At 41.0% G+C, this 21,058-nt stretch overlaps 2 pseudogenes; one reads left to right on the top strand and one right to left on the bottom strand.

Moving 5' to 3' along the window:
• Positions 1-5,924: 5,924 nt before the first annotated feature.
• LOC148039343 (uncharacterized) lies at positions 5,925-6,933 on the bottom strand (annotated as a pseudogene).
• Positions 6,934-7,705: 772 nt separating this feature from the next.
• Positions 7,706-8,396, top strand: LOC148039342 (uncharacterized; annotated as a pseudogene).
• Positions 8,397-21,058: the final 12,662 nt, after the last annotated feature.

The raw sequence follows: 21,058 nt of genomic DNA, 5'->3' as shown, positions 1-21,058 counted from the left end.
GAAGAGCAATGTAAGGAGTTTTTGATTTGACGCTTTTAGCAGTGCACACTAGTAACCTAGTTGCCATGGGGGCTATGGTAGCCATACATTAGATGGATCTTTGTTGAGATGCATTGCTTAAGGACTTCAATGAGGATGGGGAAAAGGTTTCTAGCCACCTTTTATAGATTTGGGAGCCAATGCACACCGGTGACAGGGGGGTTGTGGTAGCCATACATTAGATGGATCTTTGATTAGACGTGTTGCCTAAGTACTTTGAGGAGGATGGAGGATAGGTTTGTGAGTTTCCTTCTATGGACTTGGGAGCAACTTTGCCTTGCACTAAGATAGGCATCTCATCTTGAGGAGATTTTTTGTTAGCCCTTGGGTTGGACTTGATAGGTTTGTATAGAGATGGGATTTATGGTGGGCTCTATACCACATTTCTATTTGGGGGCTATGGTAGTAGGATCCGCTTGTAGTATGGGAGATTGGATTTAGTTTTAGTAGTTGATATTGGAGGAGCAACAGAGACAATTGACGAGGATGTGGGAGGCAAGTTTGATGTTGGTAGAAATTGCAAAGTCGATATTGGACTCTTCGGGGATCACTTTGCAAGGGAGTCCCCTTTCACATGGAGGCGGTCTTTACACAAATTGAGGTCATTTTTTGTAGTGAGGGGATGCACCAAGCATGTTATTGTCTTCCTTGAGGTAGGTCATGGGAGTTGTCTTGAGAGAGTGCAATAGGCGCCAAAGCTGGAGGGCTTGTATACCTTCTCGAAGGTCTAAGTGGTTGGGAAGCTTGACAGATGATGGCATATTGATCCTCTTTTGCAGAAGTGAGGGAAGGGGATAATTGGAGTCCTTGGGTTTGGGAGAGCTACTTGTTGATGCATCTATAGTGGGAGCGAGTAGTGGCAACACTCTTTTTCATCCTTGGAGATGCCGTTGACTCCCTTTTTCAACACACTATTAGACTTGGGAGGTACATTCTACTTCAGTGGAGATGGGCTTTACTTGCCTCAATAGAGCATTGGAGGAGACAGGGATTGACTCGAGATTTCTTACTTGAGTTCTAGAAAAGGCTATGGAGCTCTTTGCAACCATGATGGACTAAGATTTTTATTTGCTTATTGTACATCATGCAGTCGCAGTTGGCACATGGTTACACTTTGGAGGGTGAACCCTTGAGTGTGTGGATTGTGGGCATTTGCAATAGACATGATGGCATTGCCTATGGGATTGCCCACATGCACAAGCAAATCTATTCATAAGGAGTAGCTACATGAGGCACTCTATTGGAACCTACATTAGATTATGAGATTGAGGAGTCTTGCATGGCGTTCTACATGCACAATTGGAGAGGGGGAGTTATTTCAACCCTAGATTACAATACTACTATTTGGACTTACAAGTGGGGCCCATAGTGGTAATTCATCAATAGTCACACCATTTGGTTTATTTGTAGAGCTAGATGCATATGTATATTTGAGTAGAAGGTAGTCCCCTTAACAGAGACCATCCAAGATTTATGGCTTGAGATCATACAAACGTTATCAGGGTAGTTTGAGAGGCTCCAAGGAGATATAGATACTCAAATTAGACGTCCCCTACCCTTCATTGAGACTTGGTGATGAGTCCCCTTCTTAAGTGGAGATAAACATTCGATGGTACCACCTGGGGGGCTCGTCTCACCTCTAATTATCTAATATGGCCATTGTATATATTGAGTAGAAGAGTCGGGAGGGTATGGCCCCCTATTTATGTGTGTAGCTTGTTGGGGTGTTTTTTATTGGAAAAACGGCCATTCTTTGATACAACCTTAAAGCACTTCGCATTAAATTATTATTATTATTATTTTTGGGGCTAGAAAGCTAGTTTGCTTTCTATGAGGCCTAGAAAAAAGCAATAAAATCAAGGTTTAAAACTCTCAAATGCCTTTGAATTTGGCCATGTCCTAAGAGGCAAAGTGGCTCCTCTTGATGAGCTCTTTGCAATGATGCAAACAAATCTTCACTCCAACAAACTTGAAAAATAGAAACCTTAATTTTCAAAATTGGGCAACCCTCAATCTTTATGGTACCTTCAAAACAACATGAAGATATACAAGGGAGACAAAGATAATAGTCCAAACCTTCAAACCCTCTTTCATGTCATGTATGTGCTTTAATGCATAGAGAGAGATTTAGAGCTTCTTACATTAGGTTAGTGTTTAGGTTTTCATGCATGTATACACATGCACAAAAATACATTGGCTTATATATCTCCCCCCCCTCCTTGGTCCCAAATTACACACACACACACACACACACACACACACACACACACACACACACACACACACACACACACACACACACACACACACACACACACACACACACACACACACACACACACACACACACACACACACACACACACACACACACACACACACACACACACACACACACACACACACACACACACACACACACACACACACACACACACACACACACACACACACACACACACACACACACACACACACACACACACACACACACACACACACACACACACACACACACACACACACACACACACACACACACACACACACACACACACACACACACACACACACACACACACACACACACACACACACACACACACACACACACACACACACACAGACAGGGGGACTCTCAAGAGGTCCCCTTGCTTGCCCCAATTGACCTTACCATGCAACTTTTTCTATTAGTTGAAGAGAAAGTGGGCCTAGCAATTGAGATTGATTGCCTATTTGGCTTCTCTTTGATTGGGAAACCGGTGGCAATTGACTTAGGAGAGGAGAGTTTTTGGACCTTGTAGGTTGCTTACTTGTGGAGATAAATAAGATTGTGGACGCCTTGACCAGGAGACATAGCTATATTCTACTAGGTGGAGTTTGAGTTTCAAGATGCAATTATGAAGTTCTCGAACTCTCATCACTCGCCATTTGAGAAGCTTGTGCACATTTTAGGCCTTGGATGTTTGGTCTTGATCCAAGGTTGGTGACCCCCACCTTCCTCTTGAAGAAGGAAACATGATTTCCAAGGACAATCTGCATCTTGGGGTTACAACATGAATATCTACATTTTCTTTCTCATATAGGGAGTGCCATTGGTACCTCTCACATGGTTGCTTCTATGGTAGCTAAAGTTGTTGGCATCCCATTTGGGAGTGAGTGGGACTTGGCGACCTACCTTAGGAGACTGATCTTCCAATTGCTACGATGTGTAATTTTAAGACATTTTCTATTTGTTGTAAAATGTTTCTATTTTCTTTTGTGAACATGGAGCAATATGTGTATGCTTCTCTTTTATGAACATGGAAACAATGTCTATATGAAACAAAATGATGTGTACACTAGCATGACAAGTATTATGATGAGATGGGGTTTTGTAGCATGTGCATTGTTAATTTGGCAAGGGACACCTGATAGTTACACACTAATCAAATATGCACATGTGTATGATGAAGCGTTAGTGTATGTGTATGTAGTTTGTGTATACACACACTCTAGAAGAGTTCATATTGTAGCTAAACTAGCTTAGGTAGTAGTTGACTCAATTCAACTAGTAGAATGTTGAGAGCTCAAGTTCACTTCAAGTGAACTAATGAGCTACCTACATATTTATAATCTAGCTCACATTGAGCTTAGTTCACTAAACAACAAGATTTTGACCACAAAATACACATGCAAGCTACTCATGTACATGAGTGGGCTATTAGCATCAAGAATATGTACATGCTTTTGCATTTCATGAGCCATGCATTCTTTATGAGTGACATGCAGGCATCATGTATGATGTGCAATTGACATGCGAGCATCATGCATGACACGCAATTGACATGCAACTACTTGCAAGCTTCATGAGCAACTATTGTTTAATTGAAATAAGTGAGAATCAATTAAAGTGCAATTAGTTTTAGTTCCACTAAAAGGGTAAACCGCTTGGCAAAAGTGTTTCATACTCATCAAATAAAGAGAAATTATCCCCATTTTCGACTAAAAGGAACTACACAAATGAAAAGAAAACACAGACATACACACACTCTCTCTATCTCTCTCTCTCTTTGTGCATGAAAGTATATGGACAAAAATCTCTCCTTTTTCTCTTTTTGAAGGTGTTGTAGGTCTCTCTTTCTCCTCCCCTCCTCTCGGTGCATGGAAGTAAGCCTCTCTCTCTCTCTCTCTCTCTCTCTCTCTCTCTCTCTCTCTCTCTCTCTCTCTCTCTCTCTCTCTCTCTCTCTCTCTCTCTCTCTCTCTCTCTCTCTCTCTCTCTCTCTCTCTCTCTCTCTCTCTCATGTGGGGAAGATCAAACACTTCTCTTCTCAAAGAGGCCATCATGCCATGGCTGCCAGAAGGCCTTCTTTTTCTTGTTTTGGGATAGAGTATGAGGAGCACAATTGCTTCATCTTCAAGCTTGTAGCCATACGTCTCTCCCTAATGTGGTCATAGATATGCCACAATTTCAGCTTAGATTTGCTGAAATTAGCACAAGGTAGTCAAGGTGTTGGTACTCTCTTATGTAAGGTTATCATTCCATTTACATTTTTCATGAAAAAAGGGACTACATGAGAAATTTTAGTGCTCAAAATTGTGCAGAAACAGCCTCTAATACTTCCCTAAACATGGGGAAATGAAGGGGGATTGGAAGATCTCATTATGAACTAATTTTTATCACATTTGAGCATACTGTTGTAAATTACAGCAAGTTGTAATCTGCTAAAAACAGTCACTTTCCACATACTTCTTTTACTTCTTCAAGCATCAAAACTCTGTGTACTTAGCCTATTAACGTGGGCATGAATTTCCCTTCTTCTACCTCTAAAATTATGGTTCAATGCTGTCCTAAACATGCATTTGAGTATTTATTTGGAAACATAGATTGAGATGCATAAGCATGGAAATATGGAATATGAATACGGACAAGTGTACTAATACACTTGTTGCTTACCTCATTGATTATGCACAAAATTCCTACAAATATGAGTATGAATGTTGTGAATTGATTAAAATGGAGTAGCATGGTTAAACTATCTCTCCCATCATTGTACTTGTTATGAGGTGACTCCATTATAAAGAATCTTATTAAGGGGGAGACTAGCCCATTTTATGGTCCCTAATGTTTAGAGCTATGGAGCATTGGAGCTTGAGAGCTTGTGAGGTTTGAGAGCTCTCTTGCAAAATGAAGAGGAGGAGGGTTTATAAAGAGGTAAGCCTCATGGATGGTGGCACATACATGATGCCACATGGATGAATCATGATGGGCATTGGGCTATGATCTATGATCTATCATCAATGTTGAATGGGTATGGATAATGGATTATGGCACATGCTCTTGTAAGTTGTCCCTAGTGTGTGATAGGTGTGTGTATGTGTGTGAGAGAGAGTGGTACTAAGTAGATACTCTTGAGGAGAGAAATGAAATGATCTATTAAACGTCTTCAAAAGGCCAAAATGACCTATGAGACCAAAAAGTTACAAAGTGGTGAATTTGATACAATGTCCGAGTGCAAATACTGAATATTGAAAGCTAAAAAGCTAAATGCTAAATAGCTGAACCACTAAAAAATCTCTAGTTGGAACTGTGGGTAGTAGCTGATACAATGACTAAAGGGCTGACATGAAGGGGGGACAGAATGTACACAATATCAAGGGGGGATACAATGTACACAATATCATAGGATATGCAACATTGGTATCTAGCGGATCTCATAAATATCCTCCATAGTCAATGTATTGATGGGGCGTCTTGCATGTCGAGATAAGATACTCTGGATCCTCTATTGCATCCTCCGTTGATGCCATGAAACCCTTTGCAATCGTGGACGTCTGGTTTTCCCTAGCTGAAGCACTTGGTCAACCGATATGCCTCTCAACTGGGTGAGATCTTGTCGTGATTGTCACTCCTCTAGCTACCCCAAGGCTGGTGTAAAGAAGTTTGTGATCTGTCGCTGGGAGTGTCTCTCCGCTGATCTCCTCAGTGGACTCTCTCTCTGTGGCTGCGCAACTCAAGTAAGAATAATGCAAGGCATCTCTGATCCTCATATCTCATGACTCTGGTCAGTGGTCCAAAGCCGTCTCTAAACAGATAATGAAATCTAACACATATCTCATAGTACACTGGGCACTGGCATATATAGTGTAGCCCTGTCTCGGGCTCCAAGTCACATAAGCGACATATCTTGGCCTTTGTTGGGATTCCTCTAAATCTACCCGTCTCCATCTCTAACTGATGTGAAGAGGTACGTATTTGGCCAATGACACATTGTAGCGCATGAGATAAGTGTATATCCATGTAACTATCCTCTATGAGTTGGAGGAGATGCTCTCTATAGAAAGCCATCTTCATACCCAACTCTTGTGCCGGCTGTATCCATTCTGCCTAGTATCTAACTGGATCAGGTCTTGACGGATGAGCCTGATCTTTGTCTGCGTGAGGGTCAAGGAAGGTGCATCTAGAGAGTATTGGAAGGGGGGAAGTCTATCCATCCTGACACCATGTAGCTAAAACCAAGATGTCATCTGTGCATACCAACAAGCTATGTCCCCTTGCATGGCTAGCTCTTTGGAAGACTCAAGAGCTATCTGAGCATATCTGTGTCTAGGGAGATCCCATAGATTGTGCATAAAGGATACTGATCTCGTAAGTGCCTCCACCACAATGGGAGGAGTAGCCAACTCTGCTCGAATGATATCATGCGACACCGAAGCCTTGGCTCTAATCATCCAAGAAATCATAGAAACCAAGGGCTTCTCCATACATCTCCACCCATCAGTGCTACTAGATCTACCATGATGGTCCATTGAAGGTCCCCATACTTGCGCTCCATAAAGCATGGCTGAAGTCACCAAAGTGTCGAAGAGCCAGAGCTTTGTTCGAGGTTCTTGAAATTGAACCTACGAACACATCGTCTCCAAACCTCCCAATGCTGCATATGCTCTGGTCAGTCTAGTGTTTGCTGCTCTCCTCAATGAAAACACTGGCCCACTAAAGAGTACTCCAAGATAGGTGTATGCTGATGTATACTCTACTATCTCATGTCCATATGTAAATGTAGGTGCTGGCCTCCTCACCCATTGAGGTGTGGTGTTAAACACCATAACCTTGGTTTTAACAAGGTTCATAGGCAATCCACTGTCATGGGAAAACGAGAGAGAGAGAGAGAGAGAGAGAGAGAGAGAGAGAGGCTCATAGAAAAGCATGCGTAAGAGTCAAGACTCACCATATAGCCAATGTATGGGCTTGGGGCCATTGGGCACACCTACACATCAAAAACGACCACAAAATGGACACTTGTTCGTCCTTGTAATGGTATCTAACAGACACTTTTGAAAAAAAATAAATTGTCGTATAGCTATATGACCATATGGAACCGTACAGTTGTAGTCATACATACAGAAACAACTATGTAGGGGACCACATTAATTGCAACGATTGTTTTCCCCTTGTAGGAGTCTTTGAGGAAAGCTTCAAGGGTAGAGACATGATCTTTTATTTGAGACCCATCAGGTTCTAGGTCACTCGATGCTCAATGTCATTGGGTATAGATGGGAGACAACATGTAGAGTAGAAAAAAGATTTGAGCATGGGAGTAGAGGATCTAGAGGAGTAGCAATTTTGTTTAGAGATGAGAAACAACCAATCTTACATATTGTTCATGCAAATGAGCAAGCTAGATTCATGTGGGTGAGATTGAAAACACAGATTGGCATGTATTTTTATAGTGCCATATGCTATGTTGCTCCCAACACTTCAGTATATGTAGCACCTAGAGGGTAGTCCTCTTTCTCGATCTTGGCTGATGACATATGGGAGTTCTCTAGGGATGGTGACATCCTCCTCCTAGGGGACTTCAATGCGAGAAAAGGTCATGATTAGTTAACCTTTTATGATACTTCTAAGGAGATGCTAAGAGAGTTGGATGCTATTGATATGGGTCTAGCTAGATGCTCCTAAAATGAGGAGCATATAGAGTATGGTAGTTACCTAATAGAGTTGGGTATTGCACATGAATTGGCCATACTAAATGACTTGCAAGGATTTCCAACATCAAGAGGCTTTACTTTCCATGGTTTAGCCTAGCTTCATTCTTCATGTTCAAGAGTTCACAGTTGGCATTAGGCACATTGGAGTAGCAATGTATCATGCCCTATTGACACGAACTATCTCCTTATAGTTTAGCATGGCTCCTATGACAAACATATTGGCACACACTCACTACACCTTAATTGGAGAGATCGATTGTGTTTATACAAATGGGATCTATAGACGCTTGTGTAAAGAGAATCTAGGATGACCATTAGAGGAGCTCTATCGTATATTGATAGAGACACTACATGATGCAATGATGGAGGCAAACCCCTACACCTAGCCTAAGGCCCTAAGCATAGGTAGTGTCTTGGGAACATACCCCAAAACAATTGGTATGGTGAGGAGTGTAGAGAGACAAGGGACTCTAGAGGGAGATTCTTTTGGGAGTCATTACTCACAAACAACCACAAACTATCTATTGACGCTTAGTACGGTGGAAGGAGCGGGCCTTTTTTTCTACGCTAGAGCAAGATTTATAATAGTTGTTCTTGAGCTAGGATTCAAGTGATGCATGACAACCGTTTCAAGAGCACTCACCACCCCCAACCATGACTTCTATGGAGGTATGGGGCGAGTATGCAACATCGCTCTACACCACTCTCTAGGATAGCCAACTCTACTAGACTCCCCCCAAGCCACGCCCAATGACATGCACTTTCTTTACCGAAGAGATAGTAACAAATGCTCTTGATAGGATGAGGACTAGAAGAACTTACGACCATGATGGCTTGGTGGAAGAACACTTCACACATGCCCAATATATGCTTGTAGAGCTACTAGCATTGATGTTCAACTGGGCTATGTGTGAGGGCTGTCCTAAGACTTGGAGTTTGTCTACTATTTTGCTTAGTTTTAACGCAAGAGACCCCATGGTGCTTGCAAACTATCACACCATCATGATTGGACACACATTGGTTAGGTTGTATGCATCCATTCTTGAGCAGCAGTTGAGTGATGGGTAGAAAGAGGGGGCATGTGGGCGACAAGGTAGGCAAGGTTTAGAAGGGTTTTTTTTACCCTTGACTGTATACTAATACTCAGAGCCATTATTGAGGAAGGTAGATCACATGGGAAGAGGATATATTGTACCTTTTTGGGTTTTTGCAAAGCTGTTGATATTGTCTTGAGAGCTAGATTGGTGCATAGGCTCATGCATCATAGGCTACATGAGATGGGGGTACCCATAGAGTTGATATGGGGGACTATGGCATTGCATCACGGACAATGGTGGGACAAGTGCACATGCGAAGGGGCTTTTTGAGGTGGTTCACTCTAATATTGGGGTGAAGCAAGGCTGCCCACTCTCCCTTACTTTATTTGGCACATATGTGGATGAGGTCTTGGACTACATAGAGAGGGTGGGTGATAGAGGAGCATAGTTGGTAGGCACATGGATTCCTTTGTTGCTATACACTGATGATATTTTGTTGATCTTAGACTTTCTAGAGGGACTATAGCATCACTTAGATGCCCTACATACATTTGCTCATTATAGTGGCCTATTTGTAAACCTTGGCAAGACCAAGGTCATGGTGTTCAACACTACACCTTCAGTGAATTTGGCGATTAGCGCCTTAATCTACGATTAGGCGACAATGGAATACATGGATGTATACAAATATCTTGGGGTTGTCTTTAGTGACCCAACTTTCTCACTACAAATGCCGGTTGACAATAGACTTACTAGAGCATGTGTAGCTTTGGGGAGATTGGAGAGAATTTGTGTTTGCAAGTTCCATTTCAAGAACCTCAAACAAAGCTTTGGCTTTTTGATACTTTGGTGATCTCAATTGATCTTAGTTATGCTATATGGAGTATAGGTATGGGGATCCTCACTAGATCACTAGGACAAATCCAGTAGCATTGATGGATGGAGATGTATGGAGAGATCTCTAATTTCTATGATATCTTAGATGATGAGAGCCAGGGTTGCACTCGTACTACGTACCTATGCATTAGTATCGTACCATACTTAAGGTACCGTACGGTACGTATTAGTACCAATTCGTACCAAAAAAAGGGGCCATTTTTACCATTCCCTAGAAATGAAATTTTAGGCTAACAAAAGATGTTATTACAAAAACTTTCTTGTAATCCTTAACCTTTTGATTCATATGGAAGCTAGTCTCTATTTTTTTCATGTATCTTGCCTCTTAGTCCTTACTTTTGAGTTCTATCACCTACTGCAAATCGGTGTATGTTTTTGGGTTTCCCTCCTTTGTATTACATCACAATACTGTAGTGGGAATATCATTTTGTCCCTAACATGTATTTTATCAAGTATTGTCTAACTTACTTAAAAATTATAATTGTTTGTATTTTTTTTCGTACTTTTATCGTACCGTACCTTATAAAATCTTAAGGTACCAAAAAGTATCGTACGGTACGGTACGGTACCGTATCATATTTTTCGTACATGACAACCATGATGAGAGCCAAGGGCTCAATCCCTCATGAGATTATTTGTGCTGAGTTAGCGACCCTCCCTTTGGTGGTAGAGGCACTTACTAAATTTTTTTCTTTCTTACATAGTATTTGAAGCCTCCCTAGTGACATACTTGCTTGATTAGCCTTTGAGTCCTCTCAATAGCTAGCATTTAGAGGGGATATTGCATGTTGGTATGCAGAGAGGACATTCTGTTTTTATTGACATGGCTTTGACATGACCACATTACCTCCATTTTGGATTCACCCTCTTTGTCATTTACATGGCCAAAGATCACTAGACTTGTCAGGCAAGGCACGATTCAATTAGACACTAGGAGGTCATGGATACAACTATTACATGAGTTGGGCACAAGGAGGGCTTTCTATCGAGAGCATCTTCTTCAGCTTATAGAGGATGGATTTGTGGTGAGACCCAACTACATGGATGCTGATTTATCTCATGGGATACAATGCACTATTGGTCAGTCATGCACATCTTCACTTCAATTGTAGATTGACACTTGTAGATATAGAGGAATGCCAACAGAGGCGAAGATATGTCAATTGTGCCATATAGAGCCAGAGAGTGAGCTACATTATTTAGGCTATCGCCTAGTGTACTATAAGATAGGAGGTCGCTTCCATTGTTACCTAGTAAGAGAGGATTGGGGTTGCTATCTAGGATTGTAAGGTATGAGGATTAGAGGTGCCTTGGATTGTATCTCCTAGACTTATGCAGACACAAAAAGGGCTTGCAAAGGGGATTAGAGGATAGATAGCCCTCGAGATAGATCATAGAGTTCTTTCAATGAGCCAACATGCAGCTAGATGGGCAGCCACCACAACAGATCGTAGTGTCCATCTGCCTTATAGATACATTGATAAATCGGGCTCTTGAGTTGCGGAGATCCAAACATCCATGACTACAAGGGGCATCACACTATTGGTGAAGACTACAATGGAGGATCAGGATCAGCTTGCTATGCCATGGGAGCCATCCACTTGGAGCACTCGCCTTGAAGGACATTGAGGAGAATCGGGGGTGATCGATGTGGGGCATCTTGAGACCCCCCCCCCCCCCCCCCCCGCGGCCGCCCTTCCCCTCCCCTTCTTGGGCAACTCGTCATCCTATCCTAGTCTTTTTAGCTTTTTTGTACCTAGACATTGTATTAGCCTCCTAGTAGGTTATCCCCACTTGTAGTCCTTTGTACCTAGTTTTTTGTATTGGATTTATTGTGATGTTTACCCGTTTTCTTTTTCCGTTTGTACATGTACATTGTATCGGATTCACCATGATGTAAACACTTGATCTCATAGGGCATTTTTGGCCTTTGAAGACTTGAATATATGATTTCGATTTCAATTTCTCTCTCTCTCTATGTGGAAAATACAGGGCAATTCTTTTTAGTGTAAAGAATGCCTCAGTATGTGCAAGACACACTTGTGGCTTGGAAAGTACAATGTTGTGATGCAAGATAGAAATAAGGTTGAAGCTAGATCTTAAAAAAATTGTGAAAAACACCATCTACTACAAGCTTAGTGTAGTGGGAAAATCCCTAGAATATACAAGGGCAAACCATAAGGGAAAATTGTAGCCCATACAAAGGGTGTGAAAGAAGAAAGGAAGTAAATGTGAGGTAAGGGAAACGTAAAAAGCTCCAAGATTGAGGATAGAGCCTCTTCAACTACCTCTCTAGCACAATCATGTGTGAAAGATACCTAAGTATTTGAAAGTTGTAGAAGGTAGCGGGGGCTTAGATAAGGAAGAAGAAGTTGAGGTGAAGCAAGCAAACCTTTGGAAATCAATTATTGCAAATTGGAGACAAGGAAGGGGGGATCTCTATGCCATGGCGAAGCTAGAACGATTGATGCAAAAGGGCTAGCACTAGGTAACTCCATTTGCGCACTTGCATTGAGACAAGGGTGGGGGGATTTTAATCTTAGAGTGGAGGCATAGTTGTTGAGGCACCATAGCAACCAATGGGGTTGATGCCATCTCCACTGTCCATCTCTTTTAATTAATGATTGCTAGGCCACAACAAGACCGTGTCCTCCAACTTTTGCAAAACCTTAGCCACTACTTGCAAGAGAAAACCAATGACAACAACCCAAACTCTTATACTTGCTCAATACCTAGAAAATAAGAAGAAATAAGGAAATCAAATTAAAGAAAATGTAAAAGAAAAACAAACACTACACACCCACTCAAAAACAAAACACAGACCCCCCCTCTCTCTCTCTCTCTCTCTCTCTCTCTCTCTCTCTCAAAACAAGGAAACAAATCAAAAGCAAATAAATAAAGGCCATGACTGCAAGAGAAAGATGGTTGTTGCACATTCGTCACCAAGACTAATTAGAAATGATACACCTTTGTCTCTTAGTTGAACTACAAGGTTCAAGCAGAGTCCTTCGACACTCCTTTCTCTTAGCTAATCCTTAAGATTAAAGTGTATAATTTCTAACTAGGCAAGTGTAACCAATCAGAAATGATACACTCTGCCCTCTAATTGAACCTCAGAAGTGGAGTGGCCACCATCAACACTTGTTTCTCTTAGCAATACCTAAGTTTGAAGTGTATTCTTTTTAACTCATCGGAGTGCTCTTTGCTTCATGCTTGTGAACCAACATGAATTACTATTACTTGCCACTATGACCGGCCTTTGTCTTCATGAAGGGTGGTAATCTATCTTTCACCCTTCAATTCATGCTTATTATAAGCACTCAAAACTTCACAAAGTTCTTGAAAATAACAAGAGCATAGGCAAGAAGGGTTGAGAGATGGAGCCATGCTCCTACAGAAGAGATGATTGGCCCCAAGACATGGAACCTTTGAGGTATTTCTCTATTTTTCAACATGTTTACAAGAGCTCCTTGTAGTCTCCTTGCTTAGTCTCTTCACACCACCTCTTAGCCTTGCAAAGTAGAGAGCGCAAGTCCTTGATGCTTACTCTTTGTCTTGCCAAGAATGTGGGCGTGCTTGTAAGAGACTCCTTGAAAGTTTTTCTCTTGAGAGTACATGGCTACAATAATGTCAGATTTCAAGGCTAGGCCCAAGGCCACTCTCCTATGCAACTTTAAAGTGCTTTGCTTTAAAATTGCTTTTGTTTTTGGTGAAAAAGCTATCTTGCATTATGTTTGGTACAAAAAAGCAATAAAATCAAGATTCAAAAAATGTTTGAAATGAAATTGAATTCAGCCATGCCTTAAGAGGCAAAGCTGTTCCTCTTGATGAGCTCTTTGCCATGATGTAAATCAAATCAAAACTCAAAATCAAAAAACTTGAAAAATTAGTGTGTATTGATTTGTGCAAACCGTCAATCTTCATGGTACCTACAAAACAACATGATTACATATAAGAGATATATGAAGATTATCGGCCCAAATGAGTACACCATAATTCTTAGCCGAACCCTAATTTTAAGCTAGACCCCAAATTTCAAATTCATTCTTTCATGCCTTGTATGTGCTTTCTTGCACGTAGGTAGATTCACATTTTTTTGCATTAAGTTCGAGATCAGGGGTATGCATACACATGCACATACGCACATGCATGCACAAAAATAGATTGCCTTGTAACCACCTCTCTCCCCCTTTGTGCAGCTTCTCTTTGCAAAACACAAGGCTTATTTTCTTCTCTGTTACTGAATTGACACAAGAATAATAAGGCTAGACGTTTTCCATGAAAGAACCCTCCAGAAAAAGTACATGTGAAATAGGGGTGCAAAATCTCAACTGGTGCATTTGAAGCGGAATAAATGTCAACTTGTGAAGAAGTACAGAGTAAATCTAGATAAGTGATACAATTGGAATCATTATGACAGATGACTCCTCAAATGCATTAGTATCATGGAGTGTACTTTTGCTGATCACTGGACTATGGAATTGAGAACCCCTTGCTTGCATGGTCTATAAACTGTGGCATCCAAATTGCAAAAACATGCTTTGTAATTCCAAAAAAGCATGCACACTTTCTTGCTTTCCAGGACAAAAGCAAGGAGAGGGATTTCCAATCTTCAGATAGCACAAAAGCAAGTGGGATTTATTGTGTAGACTCTTTATTTGACCAAACAAACCTCCCCACATCATGGGCTCCTCCTACCAAGTCTGAATGAGATATGGAATCCACCATGAGACCACTTTCTTTTCTTTATAGTAATTTGAGAAAAGAAAGCTAGAGTTACATCGTCCTTGTTCTAGGGGTGGTCATGAAGAGTCTACAACATAAAAATGAATTAAGAGAGGGCTGTTTGTCCCTTGAAACACAAGCTCAGAATCAGCAGAAAAAGCATAATAGTGCAAAAGGGGTCCATCTACATTTTGTGTGAGTGATGTCCAAGGTCCATGTGCAAAAAATTAAGTAGGGAGTCTCATGGATTATGGAATGTCAGAGGGGGAGTCTCACTCAAATTTGTGCATGCTAGTGGAGCCTCCTCTTGCACTGACTCCCAGGTCTTTGATGAGGTGCATGCCATGAGAATCTATGTCAGATTGAGATGGGCAGTCTTTCTCTATACTGCATCCATACTCTCCAAACCACTATGTTGCTACTGAGTACCATGAAACTCTATTCTTTTGCCATCTGGTGTGATCATTAATGCCTCAAAAGCTCTCCAAGATAATTTGTCAACATCCCATCTCTGTGCTTCTTTGAATGAAGCATATGGTCTGCAATAAAGTCTCAACAGCTTTCCAAGGTTATCTTTCAGGGTCCATCTTTCTAATCCCTCAATTGAAACATATGGTTTGAAATAATATGTCCACTATGATAGGCGGGGCAGCAACTTTTGCTCATATAATGTCATGTGGCACTCGGAGCTTGCCGGGGATAATCTGTGAGAGCATGAGAATCCATGCCTGCGCTCTCTGACTCTGCGAGGATGCTGGGATACCCAGAGGTCTAATGAAAGTGTCAAATGGCCACCCCTTCATAATGCAGGCTCTGTATGTGTTGGTCTTTAGATGCCAGTATCATGGAGAATCATTCTGCTGTACTGCCAAAGGTTGCTCTGAATATGCATTCAAATTAACAACCTCTATGTTATTTTTCCTGGTGTGATAGATGGTCTCCTAACCAGTCACAATGTATGGAGGATCATAACCTTGGTTTTCCCAAGGTTTATTGTAAGACCCTATTGTGTACAAAATCATCAATTGCATGGATCACTACCTTCCTCAACGACTTATCTAGGACCCACTTTCTTTTCCTTAGAGTGCATCCTCCACAAGCACACAAGTTAACAAACATCATGGTGTGACCTTCACCCAATCGACCATAGTGAGCTAGGAAGAGATCCTGACTGCTAGGACTGTGACTGGCTTATTGAAGATTGGGAGGAGGCTGGCGGTAGACCGTGACTTGCTTATTGAAGATTGGGAGACACCTTGCATCAGATGTGATTATGATAATTTGTACCCATTGCCCAGCACTGGATGGAAAGAGTCCCTCCACCCATGCTATGTACCACAGTTTTAGCTTTGTGCAGCTGCTGTTATGTACCTATTGTGGTTCCATATTTGTTTTTGATCCTGTATCCAGACTCTGGCTAACCTATCATTGATAAATACTTCCAGTCAGCTGACATTGCATTCATATTTCCTGTTCTTGCTGTGCATTGGACATGATATTTGTATGCAGTCTTGTCTGATAGATTGATTTGGCCTCTAGTAGATGTTAACAGAAAATTTGTTTTCTTTTCTTTATGGCTTTCCTCCTGCCACATTGTTGCTGGCTGTCCACTGGGTGTGCTATCCATGCTCTTATTTCCTAACAGAAAAAGGCATGCCATGGTTCTTGCAGAAATAGCCTTTCTTGTCTCTCTGTAGGCCTTGTCACTGGAAAGTTTCTACTACCATGCGTGCAAGGAAACATGCACCCGTAGGTGTCTCTCTGAGACTGGATGCTGAGTCGGAGTCTATGAGGTGTTAAGGAATATTTGACCTTGATGGGTGGCTAGTCTAATGTAACCTTATGATTCTTTGATGCATCTGCAGGACTACCACTGTCTCATGTGACCTTGGATTTAGCATAGGAAGAAACTTCTTTTTTTAATCTTGAGCACCAGTTTACAAAAAACAATCCATCAAGCAAACAAGAATTTCTCGAGTGTCAAATTTTAGGTCACCTAATGAGTTTAGAGCGTAGAAAGGAGGCTTGACACCCTGCATCAATGCAATCATGGCTAATTTTGAATGGAAGCAGGGTTGCAGGAGAACTAGCTGAATAACTGCGGGAGGGGTAGATCTTTGGAGGCCACCCTTCTGCCTATAAATGCGCATTTGTTACCAAATTTTGAGAATTTCCTGGATGGTTTTATTGTGATTCTTTTATGCTGTTGTATTTTGGTGGCTAGCATGTAGATGTTTTATATGCTCAGATGTGTCACACAGGTAGGTTTTCCGGTTTTCATGGCTGCAATTGGTACACCTCATGTGTGGGTTTCTTGCATATATTGTCTTTAAAGAACTGATCTTTTCTGGTGGCCACATAGATGGTTTGTGTCTTCAAGAAGCAATGGTCCTACTCTCATGAGAAGGCAGAGCGGGAGCTTGGATATAAAAGCAGACCCTTGAAGGAAGGCATTGCTCAGTTTTTGAACTGGATGGAAGTCACAGGACATATTAAAAAACAATAGCTATATATAGAACCTCTAAGTCTTGTGGTAAGAATAAGATCAATGTTGAACACCCTAAAATATACAGTTCACTGTCTGCTAAGGGTGGTGCTCTGGATGATTGCGTCAATAGCACTACACAAATCTCGTTTCCTCATACAGTTTGCAAGGTCTGGACAGAGTCCTTATTGCCATGTTCTGGATTTCATTGAAACAGTGAAGTTTTTGAGACGATCAAATTTCCAAAATCTTCAGTCTGCCAAGGAGAAATATGAAAGCAAGGAAACCCCCAAGTTGCAATGCTAATCTGCTAAGGAGGCAATGAAAATAAGTCTTTGTACAGTTGGAATTTGCAGTAATATTAAATGTCTTCATAGGTGTACAGATCATTGGTCATTGACCAGGTGTACAAGCTTTTGGCTTTTTTGCTATTGTAACAAACTAAGTTCTCACATGCAGATTGCTTCTCTGGGCAATGACTCAACTTCAACTGTATTTGAGCATCGATCCAGGTTTAGAAGAAGCTCAGAGAATAATATGTCTACAGCTTTTGCCAATTGACATGTGGCACAATCATTTGAAGTTCCTATAGGATATTCTAGATCAGCGATGAGATCCCTCACTGATGAGTCTTGTCTCACTAATTCATTGCTTTAGCCCTGATATGGTAGCTTGAGCTGTAGAATGGGAAAGCATTGGACCACATTGTATTGGCAGATGGGCACTTCATTGCATTTTACACTTTGTCTTCAGTCATTGATCATATGTTTAATAAAGCAATTGTGGAGGATCTTTTGAGTCTTTGGCTATGCACACTATTTACCCTTGCCCAAAAGGTTGGGGGAACCCTATTTATTTAGAAGGCTACATGATTACTATGGCAGGCCATTATTGCCCAAGCTATATGGATTAGTGATCAATAAGGGGTTTCATAGCTTTGTTGAGGGAATGGGCCTTGAAGTTCATGTTATAAGATTCCTAACGAAATTATATCACTGGAAGTTCGCCCAAATGGTTGGGGTGTGTGCGTGGGTAGTGGGTGTGCGTGAGTTCGAAAGCTTCCAGATGATACGCAACAAAAAAGCTCAGTCGAGCACTTCAAAAAAAAAACAAAAGATTCCTGATGAAATTATTTCAATTTGGAGCATATCGAGCCTCATTGAGGACTTAAAGGTACTGTTATCATTGATAGTACGGTTGTTTCTTTGATTCATGCATAGAGGAGGTACAGGTGCATCCCTTTCAGATCTTTATATTGCCTGGGTTCTGTCTATATGGGGATGGTATAGTGTTGCTCCTTGGCAGGTAGCAAGTATTGCAGCATTACATGGATTCCTAGATGGAATTTTATGCACAGAGGGAAAACAATAAACTTTGATAAGAGGTGGGCAATGGCTTTTGATACTTTGAGAAAGGGTTTGACAAGATACAACCATTGTGCTGAGGTGACTATTTCTTGTGCTTACCTTTGGATTGTTTTCACTTGTACAGTTGGGCATTTCTCCATGAGGTGAGTAGCACAAGACATTTGGAGTAAAGAAACTGCAACTTGAGAGTGAGTGTCACCAGGCACATTTCCAAAATCTGTTCACGCATGAAGAAGTGATTATTTGATGCCATGCTTACACCATCCATTATGTATGTGTCCTCTAGAATGGGCTGTAAGCCTTTCAATGAATGTGTGGCATTATAGTGCCTGCAACTTCTTGTGTTATAGCAGATAATTTGTAACAACTCATGAGTTCCATGCAACATTGTTTGGCAAATTTTGTTGCACATTTGATGCTCGTAGAGGTTCTCTCTCAATAGTGGCTCTCACTTAGAAATTCAGAGATGTAGATATATAGATCTACTTATTGTCGAGGCTAACACTAGTTTTGTTCGAGAGGATTGTATCTTTAGGCAACCAATGATTTTAGCATTCTAAGGTAGGTTGTCATTCTCATGGCATGGGTTGAATAATGGTTGTGGAGGGCAGTGCCTGTTTTGTTTGGAGGATTTAATCTCTAGGTAGATGACAATTTTCGGATTGCTAATGTACTTTGTAGTTTGCATAGCATGGGCTTGGTATTGACAAGATTCCCCCTCTGAAGTATGATGAGCAATATCCATGTTTTCATCTTTTTGTTGGGAGAAGCGACCTCGTGAGATTTGGTGTGATATTATTGCATGTTTCAGATGCCTGGATTGACTTAACAGGCCCATTGAAGCTAAATGGATTTGTGCATGTCCACCATTGGCTAGCTAAAAATATCTTCTCATGTAGTAGAGATTGTAGTGGGGCTAAGAAGCTTTGAATATCTAGGGAGGTGGGCATCTTTTTATGCCACAAGAAGGTGGAGGTTGGGAGCATTAGGTATTCAAGTTCTTGATGTACTATGAGATCTTGGCATACCATGAGATTTGGGGTAGGTGTAGGTAGGCTAATGTGTGAAATGTTGTGAGCCTCAAGGTGGATACCTTTGCTTATTCAAAGAGAGATTTGGCCCTTGTGTACCAAATGTGTTTTTTGGATGAGAGATGTGTAGAGGGTTTTCTCATGGATATACATACCAAGACTCTACTATACTAGCAACATAGCTAGAGTACTGCTTCAACTCACATCAAGGTGATTGATTTATTCATACCCATTTCAAAAACCCTCTAAGCTCTTTCTACGCTTCACAACTTCCCCTCAAGTAGTGATAATCTAGAGATTGCTAATTGTTCCAAGACCTTGCTCACTTAGACCCCAAATCCCAAGGACTCACCTATTGTAGATGGATGAAATACTAGGACCACACCTAGAGCTAGGCAATCACTAGTTGGTTGACCCTTTTTTTTTTGGCCTTGTTAGCCATGGAGCGATGCTCCACTTTGTGCCTTTGTATGCTTTTCTTGATCATCAAGTGCCTTGTAGAAGATAGAGTGAGTTGTTATATTTTGCATATTGTATTAGCCCCCACTCTCGTTTGAAGACTATGTCTCACACTTGAACTTGACATAAATACGATTTGAGCCTAGTACCTACAAATGGAATCTTTCCCCATAAACTAGGGACTTGTAATGCAAGCGTACATTTTTCAATTTTTATTTTAGTCACACTTGGAACAAGTTGATCATTCATGGGTTTTGTCTCATGGGCCACTTTCCTTCCATAAGATATCAACAATCTCTCTCTCTGTCTCTGTCTCTGTCTCTGTCTCTCTCTCTCTCTCATGCATGCAAATGAGAGAAAACTTTCTTTGATCATTAAACACTTTTGTTTAATAGGCCTCACGGTAAAAAAAAAAGTGATTACAAATAGAGGTGTAAACCATAAAACATTTATGAAAGCATTTAAGAAGTTATTTCTTGCATGATATTATGGTATTCCAACACCCATTTCATCACAACCTTCTATAATAGAAGGGCATTGAGTCTTGTACAAAGGCTTTTCAAATGATGGAGTCCATGCATGAGCAAGAGGTTTAGAGCAAAAAAACGTCCCCTTTTTATATTTTAGATCTAGAGTTAGGAGGGTTTGTTACAACTTCTTAAAAAGCGACATGCATAGCTAAAGTAGAGGGCATGTCTAAAAGAAGTGTTAATAGCATAGTTGACTTTGAAGACATATTTGAAGGAGGCACCTTCTACTTGTAAACCTTAATGAATTTGAAGGGATTCCTAGGATTGATTGTCTGCCTTAGCACCTCTATTAACTTAGCTCTCTAGTTTACCATCCTTTTCACCTCTAGACTTTGAGATTTTTTTGCATTTCATCTTTGATTCTTTTAGTGCTATTGTGTAACCTCCTAAGAAACATGATCTACCATATTTCTCACTAGTTGTCATTAACTCCTTTTGGTAGTTTGTCCATATTGTTCCTCCTCTTGGGCAATTACCTATTGTCTTTGCTCTATCAATACCTTGTAGTGGAATGTAT

Source organism: Lygodium microphyllum, chromosome 3, assembly GCF_053477565.2.
Source record: "Lygodium microphyllum isolate KBCC chromosome 3, Lygodium_microphyllum_v1.1.10, whole genome shotgun sequence".
NCBI lineage: Eukaryota > Viridiplantae > Streptophyta > Polypodiopsida > Schizaeales > Lygodiaceae > Lygodium > Lygodium microphyllum.
This window is presented reverse-complemented; position numbering and strand designations above follow the sequence as displayed.